Here is a 19,109-nt window from a genome sequence, read left to right as displayed (position 1 = left end):
TTTTTTATACTGATAATTAAAGATGTTTTATTGAATACGACATATAGCTAAACGTAAAGGTTACATTTATTTCAAATGAAAGAGCAGGTTATCAGCTTACCTACTAAATGACGTCTACAGTATATTTGTTTACTGTTAGGTTACTTTATCCTATCCTATTAATGTTATTTTCGGCACCTTCACACAAGCAACTTATAATTATTGCCAGGAAAATTCATGTGATCAACGTAATTTTCATCTAACAAGCAGCCAATAATTTGCAGTCTTTGACTTACAATCATATTGCCGATTATAACTGTACCGGGAGGTACACCTCAACCCCGCACATTTAACAGCAGCGCCTTAAAGAACGCTGTCTCTCATATAAATCTTGAAACAGCTACGGCACGAAATTGGGACATTGACCGGAAGATGTCACCATAGAATTATGGAGTAATTGTGTTATTAGTAGTATAATGGGACAGTTCGGGCGCCTCCTCCTCCGCCCGCGGCGCGGGAAATTTGAATACTGGCGGGAAATTTGAATTTTGGCGGGAGATTTGAATTTGTAAACAAAGCCACGTGCTTTTTGACAGCTGTCATCGACAACAACGCATCGCTAACCTCACTGCTGCCATCTTGACGGGCCTAAACGTCACTAGTGCCAACTTAACCTAACTAGCATGAGGTAAACAAAGCCACGTGTTTTTTGACAGCCACGTGCTTTTTGACAGACAACAACGCATCGCTAACCTCAGTACTGCCATCTTGACGGGCCTAAACCTCAGTAGTGCCAACTTAACCTCACTAGCATGAGGTAAACAAAGCGACGTATTTTTTGACAGCCACGTGCTTTTTGACAGATTTGTAAACAAAGCCACGTGCTTTTTGACAGCTGTCATCGACAACAACGCATCGCTAACCTCAGTACTGCCATCTTGACGGGAATAAACCTCGGTGGTACCAACTTAACCTCACTAGCTCGAGATAAACAAAGCCACGTGCTTTTTGACAGCCACGTGCTTTTTGACAGCTGTCATCCGCTATCTTTAAACTACAGAGCGCTGTGCTGCCCTCTTTCGTCACCTGTCATCGGCAGTGCTGTCATCTTGGCGGGCCTAAACCTTAGTGCTACCAACTTAACCTCACTAGCTCGAGATAAACAAATCCACGTGCAGCTGTCATCCGCCATCTTTGAGCACCGTGCTGCCCTCTTTAGCTACTTACCTTTGAAATGTGGTGGCGGATAATTTGAAAAATGCTTTTTGATAGCAGCCATCTTGCATCGCAAACCTCAGTGCTGCCCTCTTTAGCTAGATACCTGTGTTGGTAGACAATTCCACGTGACAGCAGCCATCTTTAATCAAGAGAGCACCGTGCTGCCCTCTATGTGGTGGCGGCAAATTGAAAAATTCCACGTGCTCTTGTTTGGAAACAAACTCACGTGCTTTTTTTCTGACAGCTACCATCCGCCATCTTTAATCTATAGAGCACAGTGCTGCCCTCTATGTGGTGGTGGAAAATTCCACGTGCTCTTGTTTGGAAACAAAGCTACGTGCAGCTGTCATCCGCCATCTTTAATCAACAGAGCACCGTGCTGCGGGCAATTTCATCACCTGTCATCCGCCATCTTTAATCCACAGAACACCGTGCTGCCCTCTTTATGGCTACTACCTTAAGCACGTAGTAGCGGGCAATTTGAAAAGTTCTGCTAGTTATCATCCACCATCTTTAATCAAGAGAGCACCGTGCTGCCATCTTTAGTTGAAATGTGGTGGTGGCAAATTGAAAAATTCCACGTGCTCTTGTTTGGAAACAAACTCACGTGCTTTTTTGACAGCTACCATCCGCCATCTTTAATCAACAGAGCATAGTGCTGCCCTCTATGTGGTGGTGGCAAATTCTACGTGCTCTTGTTTGGTAAACATAGCCACGTGCTTTTTTGACAGCTGTCATCCACCATCTTTAATCCAGAGAGCACCGTGCTGCCCTCTTTATCGTAGTAGATGTAAATTCGTCACCTGTCATCCGCAGTGCTGCCATCTTTAGCTAGATACCTTTGAAATGTGGTACGTCATCCGCCATCTTGCATCCGAAACCTCAGTGCTGCCTGGTAACGGCAAATTCCACGTGCTCTTGTTTGGACACAAAGCTTTTAATTCTACGTGCTTTACAAACTTATATGCTTTTCTGACAAACAATTCTGCTCTCGAGATACTTACCGAACTAGACGATACTATACTTACGAATCTGCTCATCACCTTCTTTCTTCTATGAGTAATAAACAAAAACTCTATCTTGCAAATAAGGAGCGGGAGGAAGGTAATACCTAACCTAAAATAAAAGAATATGCCAATTCTACATTATTTATTTACATCTTGTATGTACAAGTTTTATCTTGAATCGTTTTACCCTAGTGATGTTTGCGTACTTCTCGATGCAATTCTTGAATGTACAAGTTTAAACTTGCTGTACTACGCTCTCAGCGTACCTCTTTGTGATGTAAGACAGCGTAACGTAAGTACACACCTCTAGCATAATGTTTATGTAAAGTAGTACCTATCAATACTACTATGCCCCCAGGCTAGCGTGTTGGTAGAATTTGGAATGACAAACCGTTTACAATCATCGCTATTAAGGGCTACCTTACTAATTAAATGAGTGTACAACTGGTGCTTCTTGCTTCTAATGACAGACATTTGCTTATGCAAAACAGGTGGATTACTTTTAATGCAATTGTTATAGTTTTCAAAACTTAGCTGATTATGAACGACATTCTTTTTAACCCCCTTCAATCTCTTTATTTGTAATTCATGTAAGAGTTTTATGCAATATGACTTGGATTTAGTACCTACAAATGAATCGATAATATTCCCAGCACATTCATCTTTCATTTAACCTAGAACCTTTTTGTTCACTAGCGGTAGATGATATTGATTATCTGCAGGATAGTTACTTGTATCAAACCTACCCAAGTCCGGCTTTATACCATTGTAATAGTCATCAGTTTTGATTTGATAAATAAACGAATCGGTATCTGTGTAGAGCAATTGCGCATTATGCGCGTACTTCTTCATCATATAATCGTAATGGAATTCATACATGAGTGTTTTAGCCAATTCAAGTACTGCAAAGCCGACGTAGGTAGGTTTGTCATACTTAACCTTAACACGATTCATCTGTATAATAACTAAATTCTCATGTATGATGGTGCAGCTGTGGAAATTTGGTTTACTTATTAAATAGTTAGCACCATACCTTTTCTTAATATTATCCCAGTTTGTAATCAATTTTACATCAACGCGTTTGTCAACATTTTCCATAGTCTTACCAAACACACTGTTATTCATGAGCTTGTAGAAATCTTTTTCAAACTCGTTAACCGCATTCGTTCTTAAATTATTGTTCAGATCGATATATGGCTTTAGCCACGGTGACTGATTAAATTCTAGTACGCGGTGAATTTTGGATAACTTCAAACCATGCTGCAAACACTGTTTTAAATTTCGGTAATGAATGATATACTTAGATTTATCCCACAAATTAGCAATGAGCATTTTCGTCGTTGATGCAATGTACGGGGGCTTCATATTTTCAGGGCAGAACGGTAGGTCATTATGAGAAGTGTGTAACTCTTTAGGATACTGTAAGTCAACTTCGAGGAAATAGCCTTTATCAGCTTCATCACCTAGGGCGTGTAGCTGTAAAGCATCAATTTCGCACTGCGTCAGCCAGCGGAAACCACTCACCGGTAGATGCTGACTCATCGCCCACCCATACTGATTATTAGCATCGAGGTAAACGATATACCGAGATTCCTGACTGGAATCGAAACTCGGCATGTACTTATTATTAGCCCTCGAATACCGCCCGCTGCACTGACTCAGACCACCTCGAATTGATGATTTTATGAAGTGCACCATATCGATATCGGTCAGCAGTTCCAAATTCACATGCGTGTGTTTCAACATGGCATCCCAACTTAACCCAGGTGCAGTAAAATACTGACATGGGTCAAGGCTGTAGGTGTTCATGCAAACACAGCGAAAATTTTCAAAAACATCAGCTAACAAAAGTACATCTGTCTTTAAATATAAATCGGAGTATTCACCCAGCGTTTGAATGTGGAACTGCTCCCAGATATGTTGTGCATGTAAATAGTCATCATCACTAATATCTGCTGAATTCAGCGAGCTGTAAAAGGATTGTTTCGATGGTAAGGCACCTTCTTCGAGGCGGTCTAAGCAGTCGAGATATTCATAACAAAAAACACCCTTACGCCGAAGTAAATTAAACTGCGCTTCTTCGGGAAAAACGCGTCGAATTTCCGTAAATTGTTCAGACTGTAAATGACTAGAAAGTTTATCGAGGCTACTCGCCATAAAGCGAAACGAGTCAAGGAATCTCAGTTTTATAGAATGCTCAGCATCTACTTTTACAGACTTTGCAAACGCAATGTACCGCTCTTTATTCTGAGGGATTATATCTACTTTTTCATCTGAAGCTCCAAATTGTGAAATGATGAAATGAGAGTCGTAACCAGATAAGTTATGAAAAATTACAGGGATAAATTTAGGAACTCTATACTTAAGATTACAGCTATAATGAGCGGCACATCTGTAGAAACCAGTTAAATGATCATGATCAAAAACTTTAGGGTCATTTTCGGAAAATTCCCCATCACAAATGCTACACTTTGTAGCACTTTCATGATCATTTAACTGAATTTCGGTGAGTGGCTTCATAGGAATATTACTATTCAGAATACGACCGAGACGAACTGCATCACTTTCAAGTCTTTCTAAAAATACTTTAGCAGCATCATGTCCTCGATACAGCTCTAACTTGTTAAGCGTACTATCGTAACTACACTTGATGTAATACGCGAAGCTATACGGGACATGCATGTGCGTAGTATTAGTGAAAGAGTTGTCAGAATTAGGTGAGCATGTGTTGCATGGCGTGAGGATGGCTTCAAAGTCTGCATAAATCACGAACGGTACCCACATCTGCTTGTGAAAATTTGTAAATTTTAAAACATTATTGCCTGTAGTAGGTATCTCTGTACGTACATGATTGCAGTCATTCTTGGAATGCTTCGTTAACTGATCTTCAGTTCTAAAATACTGCAAGCATCCATCACATAACCACTTTTTACACCTTTCTTTGGATAACTGACTACCAACAAGTCTACTCAGATTTTTAATCCAGCAAAAGTGGCTATTCACACTGTTTTCAATATAGAGTAAATTAACATGAGTTCTCTTCTTATGACATGTATATGACATGTATAATACAGAGGACCTACTACAGACTTTTCTCTACACCATACACATTAATACTAATGTTATTTAGTTCCTCAAAGCGCTTAATATCCTTTATCTGCACAGGAAATTCTATACTATCGAAATTTAGCTGCGTTGAATAGTGTGGATACGATGATGTTCTATTCGCTACATTCCGTTTCACAGGATTTAAAGCTGACATCACCGCCCATGCAAAACATGCTTCGTCATTGTTTTGGATGTTTACAACAGCTTCTTTTCGCTGAATCCATGTCGGCAGCTCGATGTACGATGAACCTCGCATGGGATTGTACTTATTGATGTTAACTTCTAGATACATTATTTCAACTAAAGCCCACCCTGATTCCTTTTCCTGAAATTCCTCGCTCTTAGTTGAAATAATGTTAGAGACATCCCTAAGTACATCACCAAAATTAGTCGACTGACTTATGACAAAATTCTTCGTATTAAATGATTTAATGTCCGTTATTTCGGATTCATCCGTGCTTTTAATGTACAAGGCGAAAAGTTCAAAATTAACTTTAAATAAACTATGATTGGACAAAGATTTAGCAAGAAGCTGTTGTACATCCGGTTGAACGCAATTTAAAAAGTTTGAAGTGCTCTGAAACTTTTGACTGGTGCGAATTCGGTAACTAGCAATCCTACTTTTAAATGCTGTATTAATTTCCTCGATGTTTGCGTTACTACCACTTCTACATGCATTATTTTTACGTGCATTACTCCGTAAGTGTCCCTGAAAATGCGAAGATGGTACATCAGTGTTACAGTGCTCGCAGTGAATAGTTTGAAGTTCATGATTTTTTCTAGGTTTTTTACTACTAGTACTTTCTACAGCTACATCAGTAGCTGCACTCTTTTTCCCTACTACTACCTGAGGGCAAGTAGATATTTGATGTACCTCTGCTAAGTGAGCCTCGTATCGCACTACGTTAGCGAAATACACACTACAAACTTTACATAAAGCAGATGTTATGCTAGGGTGTTTTGATTTCATATGGCGCATGAAGTTATCACGCCTTGCAAACGTTACATTACATTCCTCGCAGCAGGGGAACATCTGAAAAGAGAACGACCGAAAGAGAATAGGTGAAAGTTTCAAGGTATAGAGGTTGGACATGGCTGTGAGTTAGGCCTATAGCATGAGGATTGAAGAGAACGACCAAAGTTACGATGTTCGGAAGAAACCAAGTTTCAGCCCGTTGAGGACAGACATAGCTATGTGTACGTGTTTGAAATTATACCACTTCTATAGTATGCGGATTGAAGAGAACAACTATTTATCAATAGCTTAAGGTTACGATGTTTTAGAAGAAACCAAGTTTCAGCTTGTTGAGGGCAGACATAGCTATGTGCACGTGTTTGAAATTATACCACGTCTATAGTATGAGGATTGAAGAGAACGACCAAAGTTACGATGTTTTAGTAGAAACCAAGTTTCAGCTTGTTGAGGGCAGACATAGCTATGTGCACGTGTTTGACATTATGCCGCGTCTATAGTATGAGGATTGAAGAGAACGACTATTTATCAATAGACTAAAGTTACGATGTTTTAGAAGAAACCAAGTTTCAGCCTGTTGAGGGCAGACATAGCTATGTGCGCGTGTTTGAAATTATACCACGACTATAGCGTGAGGATTAAAGAGAACAACTATTTATGATTAGCTTAAAGTTACGGTGTTTTAGACGAAACCAACTTTCAGCCTGTTGAGGACAGACATAGCTATGTGCGCGTGTTTGAAATTACACCTCGTCTATAGTATGCGGGTTGAAGAGAACAACTATTTATCAATAGACTAAAGTTACGATGTTTTAGAAGAAACCAACTTTCAGCCTGTTGAGGGCAGACATAGCTATGTGCGCATGTTTGAAATTATACCTCGTCTATAGTATGCAGGTTGAAGAGAACAACTATTTATCAATAGCTTAAAGTCACGATGTTTTAGAAGAAACCAAGTTTCAGCCCGTTGAGGACAGACATAGCTATGTGTACGTGTTTGAAATTATACCACGTCTATAGTATGAGGATTGAAGAGAACAACTATTTATGATTAGCTTAAAGTTACGATGTTTTAGAAAAAACCAAGTTTCAGCCTGTTGAGGATAGACATAGCTATGTGTGCGTGTTTGAAATTATACCACGTCTATAGTATGAGGATTGAAGAGAACAACTATTTATCAATTGCTTAAAGTTACGATGTTTTAGAAGAAACCAAGTATGAGGATTGAAGAGAACAACTATTTATCAATTGCTTAAAGTTACGATGTTTTAGAAGAAACCAAGTTTCAGCCTGTTCAGGACAGACATAGCTATGTGCGCGTGTTTGAAATTATACCACGTCTATAGTATGCGGGTTGAAGAGAACAACTATTTATCAATAGCTTAAAGTTACGATGTTTTAGAAGAAACCAATTTTCAGCCTGTTGAGGGCAGACATAGCTATGTGCGCGTGTTTGAAATTATACCTCGTCTATAGTATGTGGATTAAAGAGAACAACTACTTTTCAATAGACTAAAGTTACGAAGTTTTAGAAGAAACCAAGTTTCAGCCTGTTGAGGACAGACATAGCTATGTGCGCGTGTTTGAAATTATACCACGTCTATAGTATGCGGGTTGAAGAGAACAACTATTTATCAATAGCTTAAAGTTACGATGTTTTAGAAGAAACCAATTTTCAGCCTGTTGAGGGCAGACATAGCTATGTGCGCTTCGATGTTTTAGAAGAAACCAAGTTTCAGCCTGTTGAGGGCAGACATAGCTATGTGCACACCTCGTCTATAGTATGTAGATTAAAGAGAACAAGTATTTATCAATAGCTTAAAGTTACGATGTTTTAGAAGAAACCAAGTTTCAGCCTGTTGAGGGCAGACATAGCTATGTACGCACCTCGTCTATAGCGTGAGGATTAAAGAGAACAACTATTTATCAATAGACTAAAGTTACGATGTTTTAGAAGAAACCAAGTTTCAATGAATAGAGGTCAGACATACCTTAAAATCTTCGCGCTGCAAACTGTTACTCGGATAAATAAAATGCGTGCGTTCAAGCCTGAAACTCGAATGATAATATTCTGGTCGTACCTAAAAAGAAGAAACATATATGAATGTAGTGTGTAGGGGTACATCATCTAACCTAGTTATCTTTACAACTCAAAGTTCGAAAACATACCTTTAAAAAAATGCACGTGCTGCAGACTGTTACTGGGATGAATAAAATTGCGTACTTTCGAACGGTACCTAAAAAAGAACAAACATATATGAATGTAGATGTCTAGCGTAGAAGTTGCTTTGCAAATAAAAAAGTAACTAACAGTTCTACCTTACCTTAAGATAAAGGCTGAAGAATAATATTCACAGCAGACGGGAGATGTGTGTGTACGTAATAAACGCATACAGAGAACTGTGAGCACTTGGCGCAGACTGCAGCGACTAAATATGCTGCTTGTTACCAAGCGGATGTGATAATCGCTGACAACTGCGGTACAGTCGGAACGAAGTGTTTATGCAGCAAGAGCTCTCCCCCCTGCAGTCCCGCAGGCTGACGTATTCGAACCTCCTGTTGATGCCGAGGTGCCGGAATTTAAGAGTTCGAGCCTTGGAAAGTTAGCGCGCGATCCTCGACTTCTCGAGGGTACATCCGCGGTATTCCTTACCTGTAGGTATTGAGCTAAAGCTAGATCATGTAATGACGATCGCGCAGGCCCGCTCGCCTAGCATTTACGGCTTCTAGTTCGAACCCGCTATCTTCTGAAGTAGCGAGAATGATTGAAGAGTGATGAGGGTGATTCATTCGTCGGATGGAGGCGTTAAGCTATGTGCAGGCTTCTTCTAGTCAGGGTACGCGATTCAAATCCTGGCAACTTATGCCGTCGGGAAGGGCATCTAGCTAGATCATGTTATGACGATCGCGCAGGTCCCTCGCCTAGCATTTGCGGCTTCCAGTTCGAACCCGCTATCTTCCGAAGTAGCGAGAATGATTGAAGAGTGTTGAGTGTGATTCATTTGTCGGATGGAGGCGTTACGCTGTGCGCAGGCTTCGTCGGTAGGAGTAGGCTATGTCGGGATATCTAGTTATCGATTTAAAATCCTAGTCAGGAAGGGCAACCGGTCGTATAAAACTATAGTGTGAGGCGGGGTGTGCAAAAAAGCCAGCATTAAGTAAGGGCTGTTGATAGGGGGTGTTAAACCTTGTGCAGGCTCCTTCGAAAATGATTTTTGAGTACAAGACGTTGATGGTGATTCATTTGTCGGATGGAGATAATAAGCCTTGTGCTGGCTTCTTCAGTAGGAGTAGGCTATGTCGGAACATCGATTTAAAATCCTAGTCAGGAAGGGCAACCGGTTGTATAAAACTATGGCGTGAGGCGGGGTGTGCAAAAAAAAGCCAGCAATAAGTAAGGGCTGTTGATGGGGACGTTAAACCTTGTGCAGGCTCCTTCATCAGGAGAAGCCTACATGCCGGCACCGCGCAGGCTCTTTCGATAGGAGTGGGCACTGTGTGTGTTTTAACCTCTCCGTACAATCATGATAGTTTACGTTAGGAACTTACATAGGCTAAATGCTACACATTCCGTGGCAGAGCCGGGAATCGAACTCGGACCTCCGGGTGTAGCAGCTAATCACACTAACTACTACACTACAGAGGAGGAGTATTTCAGAATATTTTACAACCTTAATTAGTACTGTGTTTTAAGAGCTTACATGGGCTGAATGCTACTCAGCTAAGAAGACGTTCGGGAGTTACAAGTCGCTTATCAGCACACCGTGTTTTCGTTCAAGGTTACACAAGCCGGAAGATACGTGTACAATTTCAGCTAACACATGCATTCCACACTCGCTCAGAATGACTGTGCCGATACTTCAAGGACTGTAGAACAAACCCATAGCCTACAGTATGGATGCCTCTCACCCAGTAGTCTCGGGTTCGATTCTCTTGGGAATAAAAATGTGTTTAAATCGCATGAATTTGTTGAGTTGCCCTTCCTGACGCAAAACTAGCAGTATCTAACCTCTTACACTATAGTTTTCGATCGGTTGCCCTTCCTGACAACTCAGATTAAGAATCTGTTTTACAACTTCTAACACGGGAATCGGGGATATACAGCTAGATGCGCTTCTTAGATTTTAAATCATGAACTATTGTTTTACAACCGGATGCCCTTCCTGACGCAAAACTAAGATTTTAAATCGCAAGAATTTGTTGAGTTGCCCTTCCTAACGCAAAACTGGTAGTATCTAGCCTCTTACATCATACACTATGGTTTTCAACCGGTTGCCCTTCCTGACGTCAAAGAACTCGGATTAAGAATCTGTCGAGAATCGGGGGTTTTACAGCTAGATTTTTAATCGCTGTATCACGAACTATTGTTTCACAGCTGGATGCCCTTCCTGACTAAGATTTTAAATCGCAAGAATTTGTTGAGTTGCCCTTCCTGACGCAAAACTGGCAGTATCTAGCCTCTTACACTATGGTTTTCGACCGGTTGCCCTTCCTGACAACTCGGATTAAGAATCTGTCGACAATCGGGGGATTTACAGCTAGATGTACTTCTTAGATTGTAAATCACGAACTATTGTTTCACAGCCGGATGCCCTTCCTGACTAAGATTTTTAAATCGCAAGAATTTGTTGAGTTGTCCTTCTTGTTGCAAAACTGGGAGTATCTAGCCTCTTACACTACGGTTTTCGACCGGTTGCCCTTCCTGACGCTGAAAGACCAGGATTTAGCCAGTTACCCTTCCTGATGTAACAAGACTAGGACTGCACTTGGCTAGAAATAGCCACACGAAATTAGTATATAGAAAGAGAATTGCTGGGCGGATGACAGCTCTCAGAAAAGCATATAAGTTTGTAAAGCACGTGGAATTTACCGCCACCGGGGCAGCACTGTTCTCTCTGGATTAAAAGCTTTGTTTCCAAACAAGAGCACGTGGAATTTGCCGCCACCCGGCAGCACGGTGATTAAAGATGGCGGATGACAGCTGCACATGGGTTTGTAAAGCATGTGGAATTTACCGCCACATAGAGTGTAGCACTGAGGTTTGTGATGCAAGATGGCGGATGACGGCTGCACGTAGCTTTGTTTCCAAACAAGAGCACGTGGAATTTGCCGCCACCACATAGAGGGCAGCACTGTGCTCTATAGATTAAAGATGGCTGATGACAGCTGTCAGAAAAGCATATAAGTTTGTAAAGCACGTGGAATTTGCCGCCACCGGGGCAGCACTGTTCTCTCTGGATTAAAAGCTTTGTTTCCAAACAAGAGCACGTGGAATTTGCCGTCACCAGGCAGCACTGAGGTTTCGGATGCAAGATGGCGGATGACGTACCACATTTCAAAGGTATCTAGCTAAAGATGGCAGCACTGCGGATGACAGGTGACGAATTTACATCTACTACGATAAAGAGGGCAGCACGGTGCTCTCTGGATTAAAGATGGTGGATGACAGCTGTCAAAAAAGCACGTGGCTATGTTTACCAAACAAGAGCACGTAGAATTTGCCACCACCACATAGAGGGCAGCACTATGCTCTGTTGATTAAAGATGGCGGATGGTAGCTGTCAAAAAAGCACGTGAGTTTGTTTCCAAACAAGAGCACGTGGAATTTTTCAATTTGCCGCCACCACATTTCAACTAAAGATGGCAGCACGGTGCTCTCTTGATTAAAGATGGTGGATGATAACTAGCAGAACTTTTCAAATTGCCCGCTACTACGTGCTTAAGGTAGTAGCCATAAAGAGGGCAGCACGGTGTTCTGTGGATTAAAGATGGCGGATGACAGGTGATGAAATTGCCCGCAGCACGGTGCTCTGTTGATTAAAGATGGCGGATGACAGCTGCACGTAGCTTTGTTTCCAAACAAGAGCACGTGGAATTTTCCACCACCACATAGAGGGCAGCACTGTGCTCTATAGATTAAAGATGGCGGATGGTAGCTGTCAGAAAAAAAGCACGTGAGTTTGTTTCCAAACAAGAGCACGTGGAATTTTTCAATTTGCCGCCACCACATAGAGGGCAGCACGGTGCTCTCTTGATTAAAGATGGCTGCTGTCACGTGGAATTGTCTGCCACCACAGGTATCTAGCTAAAGAGGGCAGCACTGAGGTTTGCGATGCAAGATGGCTGCTATCAAAAAGCATTTTTCAAATTATCCGCCACCACATTTCAAAGGTAAGTAGCTAAAGAGGGCAGCACGGTGCTCAAAGATGGCGGATGACAGCTGCACGTGGATTTGTTTATCTCGAGCTAGTGAGGTTAACTTGGTAGCACTAAGGTTTAGGCCCACCAAGATGACAGCACTGCCGATGACAGGTGACGAAAGAGTGCAGCACAGCGCTCTGTAGTTTAAAGATAGCGGATGACAGATGTCAAAAAGCACGTGGCTGTCAAAAAGCACGTGGCTTTGTTTATCTCGAGCTAGTGAGGTTAAGTTGGTACCACCGAGGTTTATTCCCGTCAAGATGGCAGGACTGAGGTTAGCGATGCGTTGTTGTCGATGACAGCTGTCAAAAAGCACGTGGCTTATTTTACAAATCTGTCAAAAATCACGCGGCTGTCAAAAAACACGTGGCTTTGTTTACCTCATGCTAGTGAGGTTAAGTTGGCACTACTGAGGTTTAGGCCCGTCGAGATTGCAGTACTGAGGTTAGCGATGCGTTGTTGTCTGTCAAAAAGCACGTGGCTGTCAAAAAACACGTGGCTTTGTTTACCTCATGCTAGTTAGGTTAAGCTGGCACTAGTGAGGTTTAGGCCCGTCAAGATGGCAGCAGTGAGGTTAGCGATGCGTTGTTGTCGATGACAGCTGTCAAAAAGCACGTGGCTTTGTTTACAAATTCAATTCTCCCGCCAAAATTCAAATCTCCCGCCAACATTCAAATTTCCCGCCAGAATTCAAATTTCCCGCGCCGCGGGCGGAGGAGGAGGCGCCCGAACTGTCCCATTATACTACTGTTATTGTGATGTTGCCTAAACTGTCTGTATTTATTGGTCTTGTTGTGGTTTACGTCAAGAATTTTGAACTTTTTTCCATAGATGTCATCACAAAAATTTGAGGTAATGCACTGTGGTGCAAGGCAAAAGAATTAATTATTTAAAGAAGTTTTGTGTCATAATGTTTTCTCAACTACTATAACATTAATTTAGTTTGTTATTTCAAGGTTTGCAACGCTTCTTTCACATTCCGCCAGTTTTTGAATCTGGACAATCACTAATTTTCTGTAAATATTTTTCAGCCAATCACTGGCTTGTTGTAGGTTTTTGGTTTACCCAATAAAAATGAGAGGGTGTGTCCGGATTTAGTCCAGAATCCTCTAGAACTGTCCCCTCGGGTATGAGCTGCGGCCTTTTCGGGCTACCTTGTGTTTCGATTGCCAAATTTCTGAGAGTCTTTGCCAGGCAGTTCACCAGCCAAGGTAATGGCCACCAGTCATATCTCTCCGTAGCTACTTCCGCAGGCTTACACGAGGGAAGGTTCGAATTTCTAACTATGTAACCACCTGTTTTCTAAAATGCAAATTTTCATTCGGCTAATGTAAAATTTCATACTGTAAATCCGGGATAGAGAGTGCGTTACCCTCTCGAGTTCCTCTTCAACTTAGAATGAGGTGACTACGATTTTGTAACTGTGTCTCTTTTCTGTTAAGCGTTTAATTAACCTTCATTCTAGTCACCTCAGTAGCTTGGGATTAGCCTTTGCTTCACCGGGCCGAGAGCCCAATTAGGGTTTTATATTCAATTTTCTAGGAGCGCAAGGGTACGGCTCCACTCACTTTGTGTTCGGGCCAGTAATTTAACCTGCTTTTTCTTTTCCACGAAGGCCCAGTAATTTTGGTACTAGTTACCCCTGTGTACTAAATTGTAAAATGGCAAGTTGGGCCTAGAGAGGCCGTAAATTTGTAATATTTTGTAAGAAATTGGGAACGCAGTCTCTATGGAGAGCATGTATGCTCTTTTCTGAGATTGCTTAATATTGAGGGGTGTCTTTGGAAGGCCGTATTTGTAACCTTTGGAGCAAGGTGCTCTTGTTTTGGGATATTTCTCCTTGTCTATGTAAACGCTAATTGGCGATATTGTAAAGTTGGAAATTAGGGGGTTGGAGCCCAAATAGGTTAAATTCCCTATTCTTGGGTTTTCCAATTCTTGTATCAAGATTGTTATTGTACCTGATCTTTCTTTTCTTCGCCTAGTGAAGAAGCTTGTTCATTTAAAAATTTGAAAAGAAATATAACCTTCATTTTAAAGTTTTAAGTTAATCTTTGATATAGTAGATAGATCCCTTCCACCCAACACCTTCTTTCACCTCCCTTTGCTGCACGAAAACATGGTAACAAGTAGTAGCAGAGCGTGGTTGAAGGGTATTAAGCCCTTTTTGACGGCTAATCATAGGATCAATTTGGAACTCTAAGAATTTTCTCGGTTGCTGCAAATTTTTCAAAATTATAAATTTTTTGTCAACATGTCTGGACCTCGCGAAGTCCTCGCTCCCGGGTACTTGCGCAAGGAGGAATTGATCTATGATTTACTAAGTAGAAAGGTCCAATCTGGAGGCACGGTTGTGGCAGATATTACAAAACTTAAAGAATCCTTAAAACTTCCTATTTTTATCCCGGTCTTTGGGGAAAAAGAAATTGATGAGGCTCTATCCACTATCACAGACAGTACCATCGGGCTAGCGTCTGTAGTTAGTTTTTTGAAGTGAGCGATCCATTTGCTAACCAACTTAAGAGAGTACAGGCTAGACTGTTTCATTTTTCTAACAGAGCTTGGGACTTATTGTCCCGCAAATTAAAAGAGGATCATGCCAAGGAGGCTAGTAATCTGGTTGAACATCTCTCAGATATTGTTGACTATTGTTGACTGGGTCAGCTGCTCCCAAAACCTACCAAGTCCCTTTGATAAACTTGACTACTGAGGAGGATTCTAGTAAAGCTTTACAAAGTAGGAAATCTGTGGCAACTCAGCAAACCTCTGCCCCATTGGAAACTGAGTCTGATCATCGTAGACAAACTCCACCTTTCTTTTTAAATAATGCTCTGTTAGAGATCTCTCATCCTTCTATGCCGGCACCAGTTATGTCACCCGGTTTCAGTAGTCTGCCTCATCCATTGGCTATGTTGCTGGATATATCAAAATTTTTAGTCAATTCAACTAATGAAGTTTCTAAGGTTCTTAGTTGAATTTCAAACTCACGCCCTAGTGTTTTTTCTCTCTCTCTCATTATCAAATACTTCAAATTATGTATCCATATTCCGTAGGAGTCCTTTCAGAAAAATAGTTAAACCTATAGCCGATAGATCATCCACGCCTACCTCCTGGCAAATTTTATTCCGGCTAGAGCAGTGTCATCTATGATACAAATGTTTTATTTCAGAGTACAGCGATTGGATGAGAACTTTGCAGACTTCATCCAAGATATAAAATTTTACACCAGGGTGTTCGTCCTTCATTTTTCTCAAGACCGAACAGTGCAAACTCCGCCCTGTTTCGCGTCTCGTCCTCAAACCTTTTCAGAGTTAGAGGCTATGGCTGTACGAGTTGCGGAGGAGCCCCCTGTAATCGGCCTCCACCTCGCCCAACTTTCACCACCCGCAAATGTTATGCTTGTGGAACATCTTCGAGATACATGCCCAGTGATAAAATCGAGTGGAATAAGGAATAGAGCAGGGTCATCTCACGGATGTGGCTCATTTACTCACCTCGCCAAGAATTGCACTAATGTACATAGCACCCTCTCCTGCTCAACCTCTGTGAACTCGGATAATAGGAAATGACTAGTGTCATCGGTTGAGTCAGTGTGTTCACCTTCGAGAGGCTTAGCCCCTGTTGAACCCAACAAAAGCTCTGGTAAGTGTGAAATTATTTCTAATTTATCATTTGAAGGCCCCAGAGAATGCCTCAGAATTGCAGCAGGGACACCGGCATTTGTACCATTCCTTAAAATTGAAGTGAACAATGAACCCATCACCGCTCCATTAGACTCAAGGAGTGTGTGGTCCATAATTTCGCAAGAATGGTACTCTAAATTAAAACTGTTTGTAAGTTTCCGGACTATAGTTCATCTTCTGTTAAATGTGTTTCGGCTAACTCATATCCATTAGAAATTTTAGGTTTCATTTTTGTTAAATTCGTGTTTCGGAGTTTACTTGGAAGATGAAGTTATTTGTTGCTAAACACTTGTCCTGCCCTGTAATATTGAGGGCCGATTTCATGTCTTATACTGGTCTGCTGCTCGACATTCAGAGCAAGACTTGCGCCTTCAAATTTGCTAGTAACTATAACATCCCCCGTCTAAAAAGTAATTCTGCATCATGTTCATCTGTTTCGCCTACCCAGGATGAGATGTTGTTAGATCTTAGACATCTACGAGAGGAGCACGCTGAAAGTATTCGTAAGTTGTGTCAGTCCTTCCCTGATGTATTTTCTGATACTCTTGGTATTACTGACCTTATCGAATATAAGATTGAGGTTACGGATTCGATTCCAGTTATTTTTCCGCCTTATAGACTGTCCCCACCCAGAATGAAGGTTGTTCTTACGGAAATCATCAACCAGATGTTAAAGGATGGAATAATTCGACCTTCTAAGTCGGCGTATTCATCGGCGATTTTTCTTGTGCCGAAACCGCTAGGTGGCTTCAGGCCTGTGATTGATTACAGGGCTTTGAACCGTAAGGTGGTGTTACAATCTGTGCCCCTTCCTGATCTTCACTCTTGTTTTTCATGGTTTCGGAAAGCCAAGTTCTTCACCATACCTGATATTAATCAGGCGTTCAACCAGATCCCTCTAGCTGAAGAATCGGAACATCTAACGGCTATTGCCACGGATTGGAACTTGTATGAGTACAACTGCGTGCTTTTCGTGCTCCCCACGGGTGCAGCTGTGAATACTAGATTGCTAAATAGGGTTTTCTCGGACATCAAATTTGAGTACCTGTATCACTACCTCGATGATGTCGTGGTAATTTCTGAAACATTTGAAGAACACCTAGATCATCAAAAGTAAGTATTCAATCGCTTTCGTAAGGCACGGTTGACTGTCAAATTACCTCAGGTAGCTTTTGCTAAGACCTTCCATGTCGTTCTCAGGGCATACTGTATCGCCCGATGGTGTTCCCATCGATCATTCCAGAACACAGGCTATCCGTGATTTCAAGCCTCCTAAGGACAACAAAGGCATTGCCAGGTTTATAGGCATGGTGAATTTCTTCAGGAAATGTATTCATAACTTCGCTAACAGAGCGGCGCCCTTGAACTTACTCCGCAGAAAATGTGTCAAATCTGAATGGGGGCCGTCCCAGCAAGCCCGTTTTGAAAATCTGATATTAGCACTTTGTAACGTCCCTGTATTTGCTATGCTAGAATTCTCTAAGAAAAGGGCGGAGTTTCTAAGAGGGAGGGAGGGGGAGGGGAAGGGCGATATAGGCGGGACTATAATCAGGTGGGCGCGGAGGGCGGTAGGGGTAATACTTGAGCGTGTTATGTATTGTTTTGTTTAGAAACTCCGCCCTTCTCTGCACTCGTGCAGATCCGCCTTTACCTTCAGTTAGTCCGTTGGTTCCTCTCTGACACATCTAATACTGGCTTGGCATCCGAGGTGAGTCTCCTACCCTTTTATTAATAATATACATTCCTGGCTTACGTAATTCTAAATTCGCGGATTATATTTTCTTATAGGTTCCGTCTTGGTTCAAGATCTTTCTCGAACAACCTATGTAGTTGCAACGCAAAGCACAAGAATCTCTTCAATATCATCACAACAGAACTGCACTTAATCCAAAATGCTCTATCAACTAATATGATATAAACATATAAAATTAGAGTACAAAAACTTATACATAGAATCTACCAACGGACATCCTATATGCCAACATCAAGGTGCAGTGACATCCAATCTATTAAGTCCAAGCTCAAGCCACATTCGAATACTTTCTAGATTTTACTGTACATACTTTTATGTAGAAACACTCATAACTAAGCATGTGTCTACTTCTTTTATAATGTTAAACATGGCTACAAAGCCTTCATAAACATAACCCTACTGTTCAACAGACAAATATGACACTAAAAGCTGATTATTATACTTCACTTTCAATACTTTCTCCTTTTTTAACCAAAATACTAAGGTGTACACCTTATAAAAAAATATTTTATCACACTGACTGTCAGCTTATATATGTACATACTTTTAATTATATTCATGTTTATATTCAATACTATTAATGTAATATTACTGTAGGAGTCACGATTAATGTAATATATCTTTGTATAGTTGTCCTGGCTGATGATGACATCAAACATTGTCGAAACCGGTACCAAATGTAAATAAACGTGTGGTTTTAAATGTAAACCTTCACGTAACATATTGTATTGAAAAGGTGGATATTAACTTTCCCATTTCTCTATTGTGAATCTTGATTCAATACGGAACTTGAAGAATGAAATTCTTAATGTTAAATCATTCGTGGATGAAGAGCAGACAGACAATACTTTATCGTGTTTCATCATCATCAGTCATCGGCACTGACACAGGCAAAATACTCGATCTGCAAGTGGTGAAAAAGTTCGGACGATTTTGTGCCATTAGAAAAATGTGACAGTGTACAAAATTAGACGAAATGGCGAAGTGAACGCAGAAATGGGTGCAGTGCAAATTACTCAGGTTCCAGTGGTGGAATGAAACCCGATGAGATTAATCATATTTTTAATAGAAGTGTTGAAAAATATTGGTCATTAATGTGAAATACCTTAGTCATGGTGACTCAAGTTCGTTCAAAACTGTCTTAGAACGTAAAACTTATCGCCCATATTGTAAGATCGAAATATTA

The sequence above is a fragment of the Anabrus simplex genome, chromosome 3 (assembly GCF_040414725.1).
Source record: "Anabrus simplex isolate iqAnaSimp1 chromosome 3, ASM4041472v1, whole genome shotgun sequence".
NCBI lineage: Eukaryota > Metazoa > Arthropoda > Insecta > Orthoptera > Tettigoniidae > Anabrus > Anabrus simplex.
Note: the sequence above shows the minus strand (reverse complement) of the source record.